Source organism: Anser cygnoides, chromosome 3, assembly GCF_040182565.1.
Source record: "Anser cygnoides isolate HZ-2024a breed goose chromosome 3, Taihu_goose_T2T_genome, whole genome shotgun sequence".
In the NCBI taxonomy this organism is placed as follows: Eukaryota; Metazoa; Chordata; class Aves; order Anseriformes; family Anatidae; genus Anser; species Anser cygnoides.
The window spans coordinates 3,463,011-3,483,392 of record NC_089875.1 but is presented as its reverse complement, the minus strand read 5'-3'; the positions used below and the strand labels follow the sequence as shown (position 1 = coordinate 3,483,392).

The following is a 20,382-nucleotide window of genomic DNA, read 5'->3' as shown; positions in this document are numbered from 1 at the left end:
GAAGAGGGTGATCCAACAGAATCCTTAGTGAGCTCTGGGTGATCTGGCGATCGAAGTTTTATGCCACTATTTTTCCTTCTGTGTTTTTCTTGCAGAGGTTGTGCAATGTCGCTGCCCAGTAAAACAAGATGTAAAGTAAAACATGGCAATGATGACTGGCAATACAGAAAAATGTAAGAAAATTGCATCGATTCCTGTCCAGAGTTGGTGGCTTGGGATTTTAACCTCTGATGTTTTGAATTAGAAAGGGATGGAGGAAGGGATTGGGAAGGTTATGCCCAATCATTGTAACGTACCACTCTTTTATTTGAATAAAATTAAAAAAAAAAAAAAAAGTCAAGCGTATGCTTTTCGGGAGATGTTTTGGAAGTTGAAGGGTGTTTCTGCCTGGTCCTTGTCCCCAGTGCAAGTCAGGAGTGTCGCTGCTTTAACAGCTGCCAATACAGCTGACCCGGGTTTGAATCGAAAGATCTTGTTGATTGACGTTTAAACAAAATGTTAATTTATTTACATACCATGTAGTCCTGGAGGACTTGTTTAGATCACCAGAGGCCTTGAAAAGCTGAAGTCTTTGACCATTATGTGGAATTTGAGCAATTTTTCTGTTTATTGCGCTATTCTCTTTCTCCAGGAGATCAGGTTCATTTGTAAAGTGTCTGTAAGGAGGTGTTTTTGCTTTCATATTCAGCTTTAAAAAAAGAGAAGTTGAACGTGTGTCTAAATTCAGCTGAATTTACTGGGATCTAAGCACATAGAACTGATTCATTTGGTGAACCAAGGTTACTGTTTGGAGAGGTCAACGTGTCCCTGAAATAATAGTATGTGCTGGCTTCTCGACATGGGCAAGAGCAGAAGTTGTGCTGTGTTGCTCATTTTATGTTCTTTTTCAACAGCTAGTAAACAATGCCAGTGAACTTTCTTACTTTTTAATATTTTTTTTTCCTGAGTTGTTTAGCTGACAGTGGGCTGATTGACCAGCCATTCTGGGAAAAATCTGTTCAGGTGCCTTTTTTTTTTTTTTCCTTTCTTTCTTTCTTCTTTTTAAGTTCTCAGGATCTCACCAAATTACAAGGTGTGTACAGTGCCTGTGGCCTAATTCCTTTGACCCAAACAAGAAACATCCATTCAGGAATCTGGGTGTTCCTCAGCATGCTTTCCCCCAGATGAATGGATCTTAAATTCAGTTAGCAATTATACAATAAATCTAAATGTATATTGCTATGAACATATAAAAGGGAGCACAAAATAAATTCATACTTCTTCCCATCTGGGCTCTGTACAAGCATTGATATATTCATAAAAAAATGGGGCTTGAATGTTTCATCATAAAAGGGAAATAAAAAAATTTTCTCATTTCTTATTTCTCATTTCTTATTTCACAAAAGCAAAGTATCTGTCTTGCAATTATTAGAGGGTTTGTAGAGTCCATGATGAGAAATCTGTGCCCATTAATTCACATTGTTAATGAATGCCACCTGTTCATGTAGGATCTTTGTATATAAGAAACAGTGGGTATGATTTTTATTTTTTGAATTGCCTGTGATGGTATTTACTTAAGTGTAGATGTCCCGCAGAGGTTGTGCAATACCAGCGTTACAGCAGGAAGCCCTAGGTGAACGTTAGGGTATACTTCAGGTGTCCCAACTGATGGCAGTATTAAATAGCTATAGAGAAGATAACGTAAATAACAATTACTTAAAAAGTTATAAAAATTAAATATGTTTAAACTACTTTTGTTTGTTGAGATGATACAGGATGCTACATCTGTAGGGATTTGAAGTGCTGCAGTGTGTGAGCTAAGACGTTGCCGCTGTGCGTAGTTGTGTCCTGCTGCACCCCACACTGACCCAAGCACGGGCTTCGTAAGGAACTCCTTTTCCAAGCGCCCTCAGTTGCACGGTCTCACTTTCCCCACGAGACAGTGCCTACGTGCATACACAGACACACGCATGCCCTTTTCCTTGAATGTTTGAGAAGATGAGCCTGGATGCCTGTAATTTCTGATTACACAGCCCGTGCAATCTGCCTGTTACCCGCAGCTGGGCTCCCACCGAGAGCAGCCTGCACAGCACTTGCTGTCCTTGCCTGAAGTGAAGCTCTTGGCTTTATGGAAGATTTCGGAGCAGCCCAGAGGGCAGTGTGGGAACCCGTTTAAAACCCCGATCACTGGAAGAAATGGCGCCCCTAGGTGTCAAGTGTCCCCATAGCAAATTCAAGTGCACTTTGCGTGTTCTTGTCGATGAGATGCAAATGAAGCCTTTTCCCTTGGAAAATGGAAGGAAACGGTTGCACAGTACAGTGGCAGCATGCTAGACAGCTCAGTGCAGGTGCTTCAGGGAGCAGGGGAGTGCTCTGGGGTCTGTTCCCCTCCTTCCTCCAGAAATGCACTTGGGCAGGCAGGGGGCTCTTACCTTCTTCTGAAAACAAGTGGCAGAGCAAATAGCTGTCATCGAGATTATTTATTCCCTTTATTTCGCTGGTGAAACCAAGGGAAGCCTCTGACACTTCACACCTGACGAATGTTTGCCCACTTTTTACTGCCTCATGGGCTTTCTTCCGATATGTTTGGGCATAGCGAACAAGTGTAATATTGAGGCAGGGACGGGGAAGAAGATGAAAAAAGGAAAGTGAGTTACGTGGTGCAAGCCTTTAAAGTTGAGGAAAAAGCTGTTTAAAATTGCTGAGTCCGAAGCAAACATCGCCTGGGTCAGCTTTCCAGCGTGACAGCGATAAACACGTGACCGATAACTCAACCCGACAGAAGGGGTGTTCAAGCATACAAATACCGGGAACGCTGCGTGCCGCTTCTGCACCCAAAATGCAATACGTAAGCCTGGACTTCCCCGGCAGCATGCCTCCCGTCTCTCCCATCCGCTCATTTGACGAGCGTCCTCCCTGTGAAAGCGCAGCCTTTCTGATCCCATTAGAGAAGAGAGGCTCTGTCTCCGCGCTCCTTTTCGCAGCCCATGCACTCTGTGAACCGCGCTGTGCGTGGGGGGGTTGTGAAGGGATGCGCTGGAACCGACTGTGTCACAGGCAGCCTTGTTGCGGATGAATCCTCGCTGGCAGAAGAGATTAGCTGCAACCGACAGAGGAAAACAAAAAGTCATATTTTAAGGAAGATTGTGGTGCAAAATTCTGATTATTTATTGGGCAAGAAGATAGTCAGGGCTTTGTGTTATCAGAGATTCTCTGCCCTAGGAAGCTGGCAGCAAATTCAGCCTGGTGCTGCCAAACTGTACTTCAGAATCTGAGGTTTCATATGAAAAAGGAGGAAAAAAAGCAAAACAAACAGAAAACCCTCTATACCCTGCAGCTGCAGAGAAAATACTCAGAAACTCACTGAGACCAGAGCTGTGTTCTTGTCTTGAGTCAGCAATCAGCTTGAAGCAATACCTTTGAGAAGAGCGAACTGTGGTGGTCATTTCAATGCATGTGAGCTATGAAGTCTGACGTGTTTCACAGCAGCTAGTCCGTTTCTGTGCTTTTTTTCCAAAAAGCTCACTACAATGTATGCTGTTTAAGAACGTACGTTCTTGGGGGAGAAAAGAAACTAGAAGGAAGGTTTCTTATTATTCATGTAAATTTGAATTAATGCTAAACTTCCTTCTCTTCTTCCCCCCTTCCAAAAAAAAAAAAAAAAAAAAGGCAAACAACTTTTCAAATTGTGGAGAAACAGAGAAACAAGGGGTATTTTCTTTGCCCACCGGAAAAAGCTTTAGTCATATCCGGACTCTTGAAAAAATCAAAACAAAACCCCCTTCTTCCCACTACCTCCTACATTCTCCTTAGTGCCATATGCCCCAGCTCACAATTACCCGGCTTTTAATGCATTCCACTTCTGCTCTGACAGCTATACAATGTACAACAGTTGCACAGAGTCAGAAGGCAAATCTGTGAAGCACAAAGAATCAAGAATTTGGTGATAGTTTAAAGCAAATGTAGAGAACATGGAAGTAAATAACAGAAGTAAAACTGGATACGGATGATATTTTTTCATTTCTCTTTGTCTGTCTAAACCTCCTGTCTAGAATTTAGTTCCATAGTACTGTGAATTTCCCTTTTGGCATCCGTTCCACAGAATTTACATTTAGCAGGCTGCGAAATACAGGGGATCTTGTACCTAGTGCTCGTAATCACCCTGAGGAACCTGTTAATCAGTGCAACAATTGTGTGGTTATATGGCTCGCATCATGTTTGAGCATTGGAGCTCAACGCTAGAAAAGCACTGTAATTGCTAATAATTAGCACCGGGTAAGCCTCACAAGGTTTACTTAAGAGTCCCCTCATGTCAGATTCATATCCACACCCTATCTGAAGTATCTGAGCCGTTTAAGGATCTGGGAGGTAATACTTTGTCATTGTGTAAGGCAGAAGACCTGTGTATGAAAGGGCAAGGGGACTGTGAAATAATTACTGGCTCTGCATTTAATTTGAGTCAATGAAAATGCCAGAATGATTGAAGTGTTTATGCTGAAGATCAAGGAGTTAGATTGGAATAGGGTAATCAAAACCAGGGACATCTTTCCTAAGTTTTTAAATATTTCTTAGGGAGGAGATAACGGAGGACGCTGAGAGCATGGCAAGGGAGTGTTGGAAGGAAAATCAGGATCAGAGGTCACACCTGTGTGAAGTGATGGCTTGAAAATAACAAGTAAAAATAGAAATATGCTTCACTTGACGGTGATGAATGGGTTCCTTGACCTGAGGAGGAAGACTAGAGGTGGCTTTGCGCTGTGGAGATGGTAATTTAATAATGGCAGTTACAGGTGAAAAAGTTTGCTGTTAAAAATACAATGGGAGAAAATGACTGGTCTTAATTACGTGTGGGCACTCCTGCCCCAGGCCCCGGTTGCCCAGGCAGCTCTGCTTTGCGGCTGCAGCAGCTGTGACACATTCAGTTTGCCACTTTTCCATACTTTGGACGTGATTCTCCCATCCCTGTGTTTCCCAGCTGTTCCCCGTGAAGATTTTACTTCATGTTTATCCGTGCTTTGCTCATCTCCACCACCAGAGTATTCCGTGCTGCCCTTTTCCTCTGGCATCACAAAACTGTTCAAGCACCCTCATGAAGTTGCTCCGCTGAAGTTCAAGGCTCATAGAGCCAGCATTGCTCTATCTGGGACCGTACATATGGTTTCCACAACGTGGGAGGTGGGATCAGGCATATCTTCCTTACACATCTCTCATATCCCAGGGGCAGGGAAACATTTGCCAGTGTCCTATAACTTTGCTTCTCTGCAAGCAATAAATGCCTGGAGTCTGTCGGCGTTTTGCATAGTAAGACAAAAAGCATGTTGTGCGCTGCTGGCTGCCTCTGTTCAAACATGAAGCTTGGATTTTGAGGTTAGTGGAGGTCTGTTTGCTTGAAAGAGATTCTGATCAAGATGAATTATGAAAATGTCAATAAATACCACATTTTAAAAGGTAATAAACTGACTACTAATGTCGAAGGCAGAGCTCCAGGCAAACATTAGCAGCAGCCTGAACCACCTACCTCTGTGTATCTTCTTCCTCCACAGCACGGGCAGGAGGAGCTGAAGCAGCCCTGGACCTCAGAGGGGAATTCTCAAGAAATGTCACCAGTACTTTACAGACACCATGTCCATGGGTTTGTTACTTTGGGGGGGGGGGGTTCAGCCACACTTTTCCATGCAAGTCTCTCACGCGTGTGTGACATCAATCCGTTTCTCAGCTAAAAATACCCAGTACTTTGCAGTTTAGTGTAGAGCAATTAATCATATGTTTGGGCCCTGCGATGCCAAGTTTTATTTTGTTTTGAAATACTGTGTATGGAACATTGGAAAAAATAAATAGTCAAGTGCCACGCATAGCATATTTCTCTTCTCTTGCAGTCCTTTTAAAAACGCATCAAAGATTTCTCCTACAGACAGGAGTCAAAAAAAAAAAAGATTTTCATGTGCCAGGTCAAGGTTTAATGGCTTGCCCACCCAGTCAGGAGGTACCTGGTACTTGCCAAGTTCAGTCTGCGCGTTCTCACGACACCAGCTGAGAGATTATCAACTCAAATGACCCATTTGGGGAGCACTCCTCTCCGTAGGGCTCGCCCTCCCCCTTTGCTGGACTTGAAGTCTGATTAGTGTTTAGACATCGCTTTGAGATAATGATAATGTGCCTTTTAATTAGCATCAATATTTCTAATCTTTTGGGGAATAATAATGTGCTTCTTTTTTAGCCCTTGACTGTTGACAGATGGCCACTTATTAAACATCATTAAATTCTGACATCAATCATTTTTGTGCTTTTTAAAATATGCTCGTCGTTTAAATCAAATGATATATACAGGAGGACGTTTTTTCAGGCCAGTTTGTTTAGACTTCGATGCGGTGCTGAAGCAGCGTTTGGTGAAGGCCTTGTTTTTTAAGATGCTGTAAGTAGAATCACAGTGGCGTTGTTAACTTGTAGTTTCAGTCTGCATGCGTTGTGTTAAAAGGGGCTCTTGTATGGAAGCAGCCTGAATGCTTTTGAGACAAAGGCACTATTTAAACATTTAGAAACTTGAACTTTGGAAAAGCCTGCGCTCATCTGCAGAAAGCATTTCATGCATTTACACGGGAATTCATATTGTGTGTGTTTCTGTGAATGCAGTGAAAAAGTGAAGATGAATTCCTGTATGTTCTTTGCAGCAATGCTTTATTGACTTGATGCATTTTTGGCTAGAACCTCTGATTTGTTATTTGTGAAACTTTGTTTAATGAGTACAATTACGATCCGCATTGTGTCCTTGCTCATCTTAATAGCAGTATTAATTTGCAGGAAGGGACAAAAATTATCTTGCGGAGTTATCAAGCAGTGTTTAGGCTTTCTGAATGCTAATTAATTCAGAGCTCAAATGCTGTACCTGCTGTTTAAAAGGCTGGCAGCTTGCATTCATCACCTGAGTGACAGCTGTTCTACCTTTTTTTTTTTTTTTTTTTTAACCTTTCAAAAGAGTGGGAAAGGTTAACTCCTTGCACACTGATGACTGCCATATTGAAGTAAGAATTGTTACGTTCAGAACTAAAACTTGCAAGGTTTTGTCTTTAACAGATGTGCTGATTTTGACAGGCTCTCTGAGAAAGGATTGGTGGTAGTAGGTTATTAAGAGAAATTGCTAAAAATATCTCCAATTCACTGTTATTTTTTCTGGACAGAAAAAAAGTTTCTCTTTAATGTTAGTGTCAGAACCAGATCCTCCGTGCAAGCTAGAAGAGAAAGAATTAAAATATTGCTAAGTCAGGTTTGAATTTTCTCTTGGACTCAAATCCTTTATATATATATATATATATATATACATATATATATAATACTTACTGTCAAGGAAAACATTAGTTGTAATTCAATTAGATGTTCACTAAAGCCAGTTAAATATCAAACAAAATAGTAAAGAGCAGTTTTACATGATATACGCTGCATTCAACGATCATTGAGTTATGAATTGTTAAGCTAAACTCCACTACACTAGGAAGAAATGGTAGTCTTTGGTAGTGAGAGGGGCTTTGAAGGTGTGCAGGTAATTTAATTTAATCTGAGAAAGAGTGTCTTCTGGTGTTAGGCATACGTTCGTATGCAGATTTGAGAGGATTACGCAGTTGCCTGAATGATGGATGAAGCAAGGCCCTAATACTGGATTACATTCCTTCTCTTTCACAGAGGAACAGATAACTAAGTATACATGATAAGTTGCCTCTCCGTTCCCTCCTGCCCACCGATGGAAACAGTTTAATTGTACTACTTTTTCTTTTCGGGGGAAACATGAGACAAATCAACACTTGTCTCATGTCAAAGGGCATCACTTAACTAACGATACCAAATAGAGAGCCACAAAGGCTTTCTGTTGGTATTTTAGGGAAAATGCAAGTGTATTTGCTGCTGGTTTGCTATGCAAGTATTTCAGATGTACAGTAGACACGTCATAATAATACATTTTTCCTTCTTGTTTTTGGGGCCCTGTAGTTTTAGGGGAGGGTGGGGTGGACGTGCTAATGCCTTGGGGCTTTGATTCTGCTCACATAGCTTTTATGCATTGTGATTCAGTAAATCTCATTAAGCACACGTTTAGCTTCCAGTATTCACTGGAAGTTCTGTTGACTTCAATAGCAAGTTAAGCACAAGCTTAAACGTTGTTTGGAGCCTTAGGGAAAGGTGATTAACCTAAAGAACAAAGGTATGCTATTATGATATTTTAACTCATTAAAATCCAGTAGATTTGCTGATACTGATTCACTAAATACTCTATATTGAAAGTAAAGCAATTACCTTGTTGTTGGCTGGCTCCCTTGTGCGGCTTGCAATGCCAACGTGAGTGTATTAGCTAGGTATGTCTGCTGTGACAGTACCTTGTTTTTCACTTCTGACCTACTGTTCTGTTCTTATAAACAATTAGTGGTTATAATTCATGATTGAGAATGCAAACTCATTACAAAAATACAAAGTTTTACAAGCTTGTTTACAAAGTGTTCTTGAAAATGGAAATAATTTTTGAGAAATTGTTGTCTTGTTGCGGGTTAGTCAAACATCTTTCGTTATTACTCATCAACTTCAGAAGACATTTTTGGTCTCCATGCACAGGGATGGTTTTTCAAAATGCAGTTTCATAAAGCAAGCACACAGCAGCTTTGGCAGTATTATCTTAGTGTTCATTGGGGGGGCATTTCCCATCTTAATTTATTGTAGAGTTTGATACAGAGTGAGTGAAAGCGTGCTGTGGCAAGGCTGAGATGTACTTTTTGAATAAGCATGTGAGATACTGTAATGAATCCAGCAAGTTTTGAGAAAATACACCTCAGAATGTAGTTCTGTCATTAGTGGGTCATTTATTAAAAACTCTCAACTTTTAGAATTGATACACTTTCTGTCCCTTCTTCCCCCAACCCCAGTTCTTCTATTTATCTATGAAATTTGTAAGACTTGTTGTCTAATCCATGGGGAACAAACTCTAAAATAACCCCATAATGATTCGGAAACCAGAATGTTGCTTAAATATTTGGGGTGGGGGCTTAGCAGAAGGCTGGAGGGAAGGTTATTGTTTGTTTTTCTTTTTTTTAGTTGCCATATAAGAAATAATCAGATCAAGATGGGAATATTTTGGGGGGCTTGACATGGCATCGTTAGCTTCCCCAAGTTTCTGTGCTAGAGGTTTTAACCACAGCAGTTAAAAAAAAAAAAAATGCACAGCATGGCCCCTACGGTTACAGTGTGTGCAAAATCATGAGCTCTCTGAAATCTTGGAGTGAGTTATTTGGGGTCTGTAGTCTGTCTTCAGCTTCTTGAAATAAATCTGAGTGATGAAGCTGCATAATTGTTGCTACTGTGGCGTTAAAATCTTGTGATGATTCAGTCTCAGTGTGCTCACTGAGTCAGACCAAGGAACCATCGAGTCTGCTGACTTGTGTTTGCTTCTTGACCTTTTGGCAAAGATCAAGTGTAGCATATGTTTTTATCAATTTAATATCTGTTATGTCCTCAACTTGAGGGTTTTATATTAAATGAGTTTGGGGACTGGGAAATGTACTAGGAGCTTACGCCATCCTCTCCATGCACGAAGCTGGCTATTGCTGTGTTTCTAGAATGGTGTGAAAAAGAAGAGAAAAAAAAAAGTAGCAGGTCCCCAAATGACCGTAAATGAGTGTGAAGGGAAGAGCAGGAACAGAGGAGGCATAGATTATGCTGCTCGAAAGTTTTCTCTTAATCTCTACCTGTTTTCAGCTCAGGGCTTTTCCTGAGCTGAAAAACAAACAAACAAACAAACAAACAAAAAAAAAAAAAACCACAAACCTCTTCTGGTTGTGTTTTAGGCTGTTGCTCGTTGTCTTCCCAGTCCATATTAATTACCATTTTATAAGATCCAGAATTGTAACATCAGATTACGCCTTCAAGACTGGGCTAAGTACCAAAGTACCTTTTTACTTAGAGGATACAATGAGACTACACACAGTCTCATCTTATTGAAGTGTGAGTTACTGCATCACTGTTGCCATTTATTTGCACTGACCACTCTTACTGGTGCTATTTTTCTGAATACATAAATAAATAAGAGTGAAAATAAAAATTGGAATTAATCCCAAAATCCAAACCAGAAGAAACATACTGTATCATGGTGCAATGGCACATACGGGATTATATTGTATTTGATTAAGGACCATTTGAAAGAACTGGATGCGATCGATGCCTTTGAGGAAACACTGCTGCTGCAAGTATTTAAGCCATATTCTGAGATGAGTGGAAAGCAATGGAGAGTTGGTGTTTACTCAAACATTTCTAATTGATTAAATACCAATCTATGCCATTTTTTGCTGGTTTATGAACTGCAGGTCCAGAACTGTTCATACATGTAGAAGTCAGTGGGTGGCTAACAAAAGCTGTTTTTATTTGGCCTGTGACTTAGTTACCAGTGAGGTCTATGTAATGCAGCAGGCGATGACAAGCATGGCTTATAACATCTTCTGAAACAGAATCATGCCACTAAATGGCAAGTGGAAGTGACAGGGTGAAAACTGGGAGTTGTATGAGAAGCAAAATGAATACAGTTCAGATAGGGTGCGATCAAACTCCTTACTAGGTGACATAAGAATTTGACCCTTCAAGGATTTCTTACCAAGTATGTGAGGTAATACAGAAAGGAGGTACCTATGTCATTGTAAATTAGTGTCCCCCCTTAAGTCTCATTACCAAGACACCTTCAGTTTTTAATTATTTGACCTGCCATGGTTAATAAAAAGACTGTACATTAAAGTTAATCTGGTGTGACATTTTTGGTGGTAGATTGGATGCCAAATTAATTGCAATGAAATAAAATAAAAATACTTGTTTCCTTAAAAAAAAAAAAAGGAAAAAAAGAAAAAAAGAACACCACAGATTTTCTATTCTGTGTGTCTTCAGTTGGTTGGGGATTTCTTTGTCATTATTTATGACTTCAGTATTTAAATTAGGACATATTAGGTAAAGCTGATGATATGGGAAAAAAAATACGTTGCTTGTTAATTGTGACAATTTTAATGTTGCTATTTAATGGAAAATACAATAGTTTGATTTTTAAAAAATCTGTTTGAAGTGAAAAAATAGTGTCTGCAAGATAGAAATCCGCTGCAGCACAATACCATCTTATTACTATGCGTGCTACTATGCTTACAGGTTATTGTCAATATACAGTGTCTACTGGCAAGGAAGCTTTTCTTTGTCATGGGAACAAAATGATTGCTCCTCATTTTTCTTGACTGCTGAGTTCTTTTAGCGAAAAGCATTTTTATCCTGGAATAAATATTGATTCTCTCTTTTCTCTCTCCGAGAAAATTAATTTAGTGAGAGTTATGTTCACCCAGGTGAGGGAAGGGCAGCTGAAGGCCCAACAGGCTATGTAAAGCTGTGACACGGGCCAGCCTGCAAGAAGTGTCTTTATTACCCTGGGTCAGCAAGTACACGGTGGCTCTTTGGAAGAGCATCTCCTGGGGCAGAGCAAGGGAGGATTTGTGGGCCACTTGTCTGTAGCAGTAGGACTGCAGACTCTCCTGTTTTCAGCCAAAAAGGAGTGTAATCTGTTTGCTTTCATTTGCAACCTCTTCCCTCCCCTTCTGAGTCCTGCTCACAAAAGGCAAGCGGTCTAGGTGAAACAAAGGGCAGTAATGCATCGTGCCTTCCAGGGATAGCCATGGGAGAACCGTAAAGACTTGCAGTTCTCTGTGCTGACTTTTAGCATGCAGAAATCCTTTTGACAGGGCTTTGGGGGAAAAGGAGAGGTTAGCAAGAGCCAAGCTTTCCCTTTGTAAATTGGCTGAAAATGCAGAGGTGGGAATGCAGAGCGTTGAGGTGTTGCATGGGGACGCGTTCACAAAACGCTTCAGCCGATGGGGCAGGCTCACCGTTGGAGAGGGACGTTGTGGCACATTCTTGATGGACAAACTGAAAGAATAGGCAAGAGCAATGGGGAGACTTGGGCAGAGTTCTTCATGGAACTGCACACTTCCGCTTCTTCCTCTTCTCACAGCTCTCTTAAGATGTTGTAGGAAGCAACCAAACCTTTGCAGGTGGCTGCCTGTGCCTGTTGTCTCTTGTAGAGTTTGACCCCAGTCTGCATCCACGTGCATCCCTACCAGATCCTTGCACCATCCCCTGCTTCCGTAGAAACTATGTCATGCAAGAGCGAGATTTCTGCTCCCTCAACTCCAGAAGAAACTTTCATTTATCAATTAACAGTTAGACCACATAGGGAAGGTATCTGGGTTCCTTTTAGAGAGTGATTGCTGTGGTGCCTTAATTTGGCCACTCTGAAAGCAGCAATTAGGGTTCTAAAAAAATGATTTAGTGGAATTTATTGCAACATGATAAGCTTCGGTACTTGTAAAGTCTGTGTAAGCTCCTGACATGCTGAATCACTGGATACTATTGTGAAACCTATTTTTAGATGTTTATTCGCTGGACACTTGTCTTTGTATTGCAGCTTTGACCATTTCCTTAGTAAAACATTTTGAAGAGATGAAGGAAAACGATAAGGATTGTACATCTCCAGCACAATGTTAATTGTCTGCCTCCCGTACAATGTTATCATGCTTTTGTTCCAAAGCCAGTACTGTTGAATTAATATCAAATTTTCATATCTTTTTTTTACTCCTATTTTTTTTTTTGAAAACACATGCGCACACACACACACACAAAAGACCTAACATATAAATAAACCTCTCAGACTCCTGTGCTTCAGACCAATCATAATGCTGCCATTGAAAACAGTTAGTATTGTTTGAGAAGATTTTAGGCTGAAACGGTGACTTTAATATAGCCTGTGTTAGCTGTCCTCAAGGGAATACATTTCCTGAGGGGGAAACTACTGTTAAACTGATGTTTTGTGAGATTTAGTACTGATGTCAACCTTAGTTCTGCTGCATGAAGTAACGCGATTAAAGCACCAAAATAGTAGAACGCAGGCAGGGCCATTTGGTTGAACTTGCGGATGTTTCCACATAGGTGATTAAAGTTTGATTGAACACTGATAGGAGTGTTTGAGCCGTGTCCGTGTGAGATGTAAGAAAAACAAGCCTGGAGCAACTTAGCTATTTCCCCCAGAAGGATCCTGTCCGGAGAGAAGGATGCAATATTTACATGCAATAGCAGCTGGATATTTTTAGAATTACTTGAAGGTCCTGTGTAGTAAGCCTCGATGAGAGGACAGATACAAATCAGGTAACACTCAGTCCCATTTGTGTGAAGTGGTCTTCCAGGGTAAAATTACAATTTCTTTCCTTCTAAATTTGGAACCCATTTGGGAGCAAATTAATTAAGACTAAGCTGATAAGTATCTGCTGTTGTTCTGCAGTGATGACATGGTAAGGCACTAGGGGTCTACATGCAAAACTTACTGGTACATCAGAAAAAATAAAGTGTCTGTGCCTGTTGGTTCTAGAGCTGTTACATGATACTTTAAATAAGTGACTTAATTCCATGTTCAGAATACCCAGAGGTATAATATCTTATTATTGTTATTAACTCAGATTGCATTAATTCAAGAGCTCTTTCCTAATTTGAGAGCCTTTTCTCATGAGACAGGAAGATGGTCTCTCTGTACTGTGCCCTACGTGGTTTCCTATTTTATCCTTGCTGTGACTTGACCAAGTAAAGATGAACATAAAGTAAGTCAAACAGACTCAGATGCCTTGGTTTAGGGTTCCCTCAGTGGTCTTTACTGACGGACAGGACATGTTTGGAGGTTTTCTCGTTATATGGATTGCTTAGTTATTCTGTACATGCTGGCAAACAGGGTAGCTTCCCAGTTTCTCGTTGAGTGCAGATCAAAAATTGGTGCAGCAGAAAGGTTAAGACTGCCAGTAATTAAGTATTCAGTTAAGACAACGGAGAACTATACATGAGCTTTCCATTGAATTGCAGGAGATCCTTGACTTGATGTCTGCATTTGTTTAAGCACACTTGCTTTCTATGCTTATTCACGTTATCCTCTGTCATTTGCTGTTGAAGTGTTTTTCTGCCTTAAAATGAAGCTAATTGCAAAACCATTTCACATGACAATATTGATATAAAGGTATGTGTTTCTACATAACTGTTCTTTTGTATGAATTCCGTGCAATGCTATCTCAGTGAGGTGGCTGGAAAATCGAGTGTTGAATCTCTTAAAAATGCTTTTGAATGCTGTCTTTGAGCAGAGATTATGAGGAATGAATATAGCCAGAGCTTAATCATAAACTTTTCCCTTTCCTGACAGTACTGACATTTCCTTGTTTCAGCACAAATGGATGAATCACAGCTAATGAGTTGTTTTGATCATTTACAGTGTTAATGCAAACCCAAGGCTCATATATTTTGACCCTGTACCTCTGGATGAACTGTAAAAGACTGAAAGCTGCTGTTTTGTGAGGACGTTTGAACCGCTCCAAAAGTTGCTCTGTTCAGTAGCCTCCAGCCTGGGGTAACAAGCCGCGGGCGCGCCATGGGTGACTGCACACGGAGGGAGCATGCGAGGCAATCCATCATCAGGGGACATTTGCTGGCATGTAGCACTGGAAGCGGAGTATTTAGTAACGCTTTCCTTTCACATGAAGCTTTACCTTTGGCTCTTACTATGAGTGAAATTGAGTAGTAGCCTCTGATCCCAGCGAGTCTCACTCACATCAGGCTTCTTAGAGGGTTTCACAGCGGTATGTCTGCACTTCTGTCTGCTTGAGTGTCCAGGTATCCTCCGTTTGAAGAAGTAAAGGAAATGTGGGTATGTGAAAGAGGGAAAGAGGATTGAACAGGGAGATACTAAAGAGAGAAAATAGGGAAATCTTGACCTGATTGAAGCTGAGAACATTCACCTGTTTGTTCTAATACCCCTATATTTTTGTATAAAGAACAAAGTAAAAGTGTGTGGCATTTCCAAGTGTATGGATTTGCACTGGAAGCATGTTGTTGGACACTGGAAGAAAATTTTGTTTGTAAAGATGGCTTGCAATAGTTAGTTTGAGAAGCAAAATATCAAAAGTTTCTCTGGGGAGCAATATTAGACTGTTTAATTCAGCTCAGATAGCAAATTTTGTCCTTGAGTCCTCTACTCTGCGCTGGTGCGGCCTCACCTCGAGTACTGTGTGCAGTTCTGGGCACCACAGTACAAAAAGGATGTAAAACTGTTGGAGAGTGTCCAGAGGAGGGCGACGAAGATGGTGAAGGGCCTAGAGGGGAAGACGTATGAGGAGCGGCTGAGGGCACTGGGCCTGTTCAGCCTGGAGAAGAGGAGGCTGAGGGGGGACCTCACTGCAGTCTACAGCTTCCTCGCGAGGGGGAGTGGAGGGGCAGGCACTGATCTGTTCTCTGTAGTCACCAGTGATAGGACCCATGGGAATGGTGTCAAGCTGAGGCAGGGGAAGTTGAGGCTGGACATCAGGAAGAGGTTCTTCACTGGGAGGGTGGTCGCACACTGGAACAGGCTCCCCAGTGAAGTAGTCACTGCACCAAGCCTGTCTGAATTTAAGAAGAGATTGGACTGTGCACTTAGTCACATGGTCTAAAATTTTGGGTAGACCTGTGTGGAGCCAGGAGTTGGACTTGATGATCCTTATGGGTCCCTTCCAACTCAGGATATTCTATGATTCTATGATTCTTGAGCCATCGTGTTTCTGTGATTTTAAAAACATTTTGGTGCATATAGGCTTTTTGTGTTTTTTGTGCCCTTTTTTTTTTTTTTTTTTAGGTGGGTATCTAACCCAAAGGCCTTGCAAAAGCCATCAAGTTTAACCTTTTCATTTTACGTGACACTCTAGAAGAAGAAAAGGGGGCGATGCTGTCAGAGAGTTTACACAGAGGATGGAGTGTGGTGGTACTGGAAAGGATAATGACTTCAGCTCTGATTTTCTTCCTCCTGCTGCCACAAAGCATCTGTAATCTCTGCTGGGTGCAGTCAGCCTGCGGGAAGCTTTCCTCCCTGCAAACCCCAAGTCAGTCAGCACATCGTTTGGGAAATTAGAGAGGCATCAGAGCTGGACTTGTGATGACCTGTTTTAAAAGAAAAAAAAACTGTGGATGGATGGTGAAGGGGAAGGATGGGAAGAACACGAGGAAGGACTTAGGTATACTTCCATCTGCAGTGCGTTGAAGATAGTACTGGTATGGTATCAGGTGCCACAAGCTGCTCTGTCTTCCATTTCACATGGAAATGGGGGAGCTCACTCAGAAATCAGCGTGCAGCTGGTCGGCACTTCAGGGTGGTCACTGACAGTAGTGAAGGACTGAGAGTGAACGCTTCTGGGATGAGATTAGCTGAAGTCTTCTCTTATCATATAATAGCTTATTATACCACAGTATTCAGGCAAATGTGTATGGTGTAACAGTGCGTCGATTATTTTGTCTAATAATCAGACTCTTCATTTTGTGCTGCAGAAACAAATGCCTGTTTCAATTACTTTAATATGCTACATTCTTTAAATTAGATGGTCTATAGGCAGCATATAAACAGCACTCTCCAATATTATTTCAGAAAATGAATAGCATGTGTGTTCCCTCGGCTCATCTACAAGAGAAACTGCCGAGTGACATGGGTTCTTGTTATTTGCTTCCATATGAACAGCTCTGAGTAAATGCCCGTTCTCAAGAAACATGCATTTGCTGCGTTCTGGCTCGTAGAAGGCTGTGTGTCTATTTGACATGCTCTCAGTGGAGAATTGCTTATCCATGCCTGATCTGGACTGGTTTCACCTTCCAAAAGAAACTAGCATAGGTCAAATGTTGGCAAGATGGATTGAAAAGTGTTTCCAGCTGATGGAAATGCTTTTGGTAAGAAAGTGGGGGAATTTGAAATCTAATCTATTCTCAACGGAAAAACAGCAAATAGTCCACGTTTCAACACTTACAAGCTATTCCAGTATCTAAAGTGCTGACATACATGAGTTTTTCAAAAGACCAAGAATCAACTAATTTCGCGTGAAAGGTACAAGTACAAAATATTGTCTGTAATGAGCTGCAGTATGCCAAGAGAGCTTTCTTGTTTACTAGTTCACTACAGTGCTAATGGCCACACCTGTATGTGAAGGTCTCCAGACTCCTCTTCCTCCTCCAGTTCTTTTGTTCAGTGTTTTGTTTTTTGTTTTTTTTTGGCATTCCTAATTTCTTATTTCTTTCCCTTCCTAAATTCTTATTATTTTCCCTTGTAAAGTAGAGTCTTTCCATCCCTTATTTGAACGTTCGTCATTTCCGTCGTCCTTTTTTCTTTTCTCATCTGAATGTATATTCACTCTTGCCACGTTCAGATTCTTCTGTATATTATTTCTTCAGTACGTTGTGAAGTTGTTCCCATTTGTCTGACACTTTGAGGGAAACGCATGTTCTTGGTTGTTACCTGTTCCTGTACACGGAAGAAAGCGTGCTGTGAGCTGAGGAAGAGATGAACGTGCCTTATTGGACACAGACTGTCTTATTCCTCCTGAATTTTATTAGCTGCTTTTCTTTGCCCTCCATTCCCTACATCTGTCTCTGCCTGTAAGCACAGTGTAAGTCAGAGTTAGGGCCAAGTGTGTGCTGGGTTTCCTGTTGAAATACAGAATGACGATGGAGATGTGAGTCACAGACTGAGTAACGCTGGGTACAACAGCACAGAAAGTGCTTGACTTATCGTTCTTTATTTTAATTTTCCTTTTTTTTCCTTCCATTTTTTTTCTCTTTGTACCTCTCCTAGCACATGTATACAATTAATTGATATATCATAGGAGATATTTAATCAACCATGGCTGCCTTCTCATTTGCCTAAGCCAGGAAGCTCTTTAGGAATATGGATTGTACCTCTTACCCTCACCAAACACGTCTTTTAAGCATAGCTGTAAGATGGTTCATGGATTTGGAGATGCTGTCCAAATTGTCCAGGAGAAAAAGAAAGCAGAAAAAAAGCAGCGGACCTGAACCGTGTAGGAGTGTGCAGCTGCCTTTCGAGGCTTTGCAGGGCTGATGAAACCTCTTGATGTATACAGACCCTCCCACCGCCCTTTGCACATCACAGATTTCCAAGTTCAACCGGTGTGTGCGAATTTCTGGTGTAAATTCAGTACAAAATGAGGCAAGGAGTCCTTACAGCTGTTTTTGTGAAATCTTTTAAATTTTCATTTTCCCTGACAAGGGCAATCAGCAAAGAGAGATTTCTGCAGTGTAGAAACAATTGAGTTTGACTGTCTTGAGCAAATTCTCCCACTACCGATTGACTACTGAGATTAAGTGGAATTTCTAGTGAATCCTGTTACAGTGGGTCAAGCACTATGTCTGTGGTCGTGCTTATTTTCTGCGAGCCTTGGTAGAAGTTTATTTTAGCAGAACCATTTTATAACGCTTTGAATATGTTCGTACTTGGGATTGCTGCTACTATAGATAATGGATGACCACTTAGTTAATGTTTGACGGCAGTTACAATACACATCTCCCAAAGTTAAGTGTCCTTATGTCTTTATATGAGAACTGACCTTCAGGGACAGTAAACATATTGTTTGGCAACAAGTTAATTACAGACTTTATCTTCCAAAAACATTCATGTCACGGGTGGGATAATTAAGATGTCCTTGCAAGTGAAAAAAAGTTCTTGAGTTATAGTAGTGTTTCAAAGTAGGTGTTTGAAACCGAGGTCACAAGTATTACAAGAGCTGTGTACTCACGTTATTTTGACTAAATAATTCTCCTCTTCAGGCTATAAAAATGAAAGATGGACTTAACTGATATGTATGGCAATATATTCTGTAAGTCTGAAAAAACAAAGGGATTTGGGTTTTGCAGGGGTATGATGGGCAAGCAGAACTGATTGTGTTTGATTTACTGGGGGATTGATTGCTAGGGTTTATTTTGTTTCTCTCCCCTTTCCTCCTTTTAAGACCTGAATCTTTTGTTAAATGGTTAGGGTCATGTTGGCCCCTTCTAATTTTGTAATGTGAACTTCATGGTGATAAATAGCTAATTATTTGCAATTGAATTAGGCTATGAATTTAAATATGACAGAAACAGATGTACCGGTGATTACCTTCAGTGCATTGCTCAGGGGATCCAAGTTTAACGTCATGTAAATACCTTCCAGATTTTTTTTTTTTTCTGAAGTGGGGCAGTACAGCTCTTGGAGAATCTCATCGAGAAGTCTATGAATTCTGCAGTATACGAACATCTTCCAGACTGATGTATCTCAGATATGGTGTGTGTTTTGTTTTCTTTTCTCTGGAAGAATTCAGGGAGGAAGAAGAGGAGAAAGTAGTTCCCACTGCTGGGAACTGCAGTTTCTGTTTCGTAGTATTGCATCTCAGAGCTGCAAGCAGGGTTAAAGCAGGTTTGGGTCAAGCAGGGTCAAGCAAGTTTGGGTAAAGCAGGGATGTGTTCTTTTCACATTCTACATTCAAAAGGGGACACTGAGCAATTTCCAAAAATGGAGCCCCTAGAGGAATACAATGTGGTGGAATAAAAATGTCGTCGATAAAATGCCCGGTATATGCAATGCAATTTTGTGGGTGGTACTTAAATGAGAGACTTTGTCAGCTGGCTGAATTATGCCATGATGAAGTAGGTTAACTATCCCAACGTGCCTTGGAACTAACGTGGAACTAATAACAAATACACGCACCAGTGTAATTTTAATATTGGAATTACAGTATCTTTAAAAAAAATAAAAGGAAAACCTCTGCACATGTTCTCTTTCTTTAAAACATGATTCAGGAGATTGATAGGTCTACTAATTAGGTAATTCTGAGCTACTGTTTTTCATTTGTTTTTCTATTTGGAAACCTGTGTTCCAGCAGAAAGAAGTCATTCCATTTTTAATGAACAGTACAATATCAGACAAATACTGTTAGAATGATATATATATATTTGCTGCAATAGAAGAAAAGCCTTATAAAATTAACAAAACATTCCCCCAGTATAGCCAAGATACATGGCTGCTGGTGAGTCATACCTTGAAAAATGCAGCAGGATTATGAATGATTGAAGCATGCTCTTTGAGACCTATTTCCATGAATACATTTGTGGTTTGAATGATAATATTTAAGCAGCCCAACACTGGAGAACAATAGAAAAATGGGATCTAAGCACAAAGACTTTGATTGATGGAACTATGCCATTCATGTGTAATGCAGCACTGTTAACATACCAATATCTAATGGATACGTTAATACAGAGTGTGTCCACGATGAGTTTATCCAAAGTGCAAGGCGATAGAATAACACTTTTGGAATGGTTAATTTTGTGCCTGTCCCACAGACTGTCTTGACAGTTGAACCTTTTTATCTTTGCACTTGTACAAAGGTTGTCCGTAAATATTTAGGCATGGTGCACACAGCAAAAGTCAGATATCTCTTCTAGATTCATTATTAAATGACAGTGCAATGTGATTTTTACTGTGCAAATCAATTCAAAGGGTCTGTAGTTTGATATTCAGCTCCAGCCCTAACC

General features: G+C 40.7%; 1 protein-coding gene and 1 non-coding gene across 9 annotated transcripts in view; both read left to right on the top strand.

Annotated features, from left to right (window-relative positions):
• MACROD2 (mono-ADP ribosylhydrolase 2) overlaps nucleotides 1-20,382 on the top strand; it is an 860,596-nt gene that overhangs the window by 384,982 nt on the left and 455,232 nt on the right. The gene's annotated exons all lie outside the window — the stretch shown is intronic.
• LOC125182454 (U2 spliceosomal RNA) lies at nucleotides 9,395-9,584 on the top strand. The gene has a single exon (XR_007162278.1). It is a non-coding gene; the product is annotated as a U2 spliceosomal RNA (small nuclear RNA).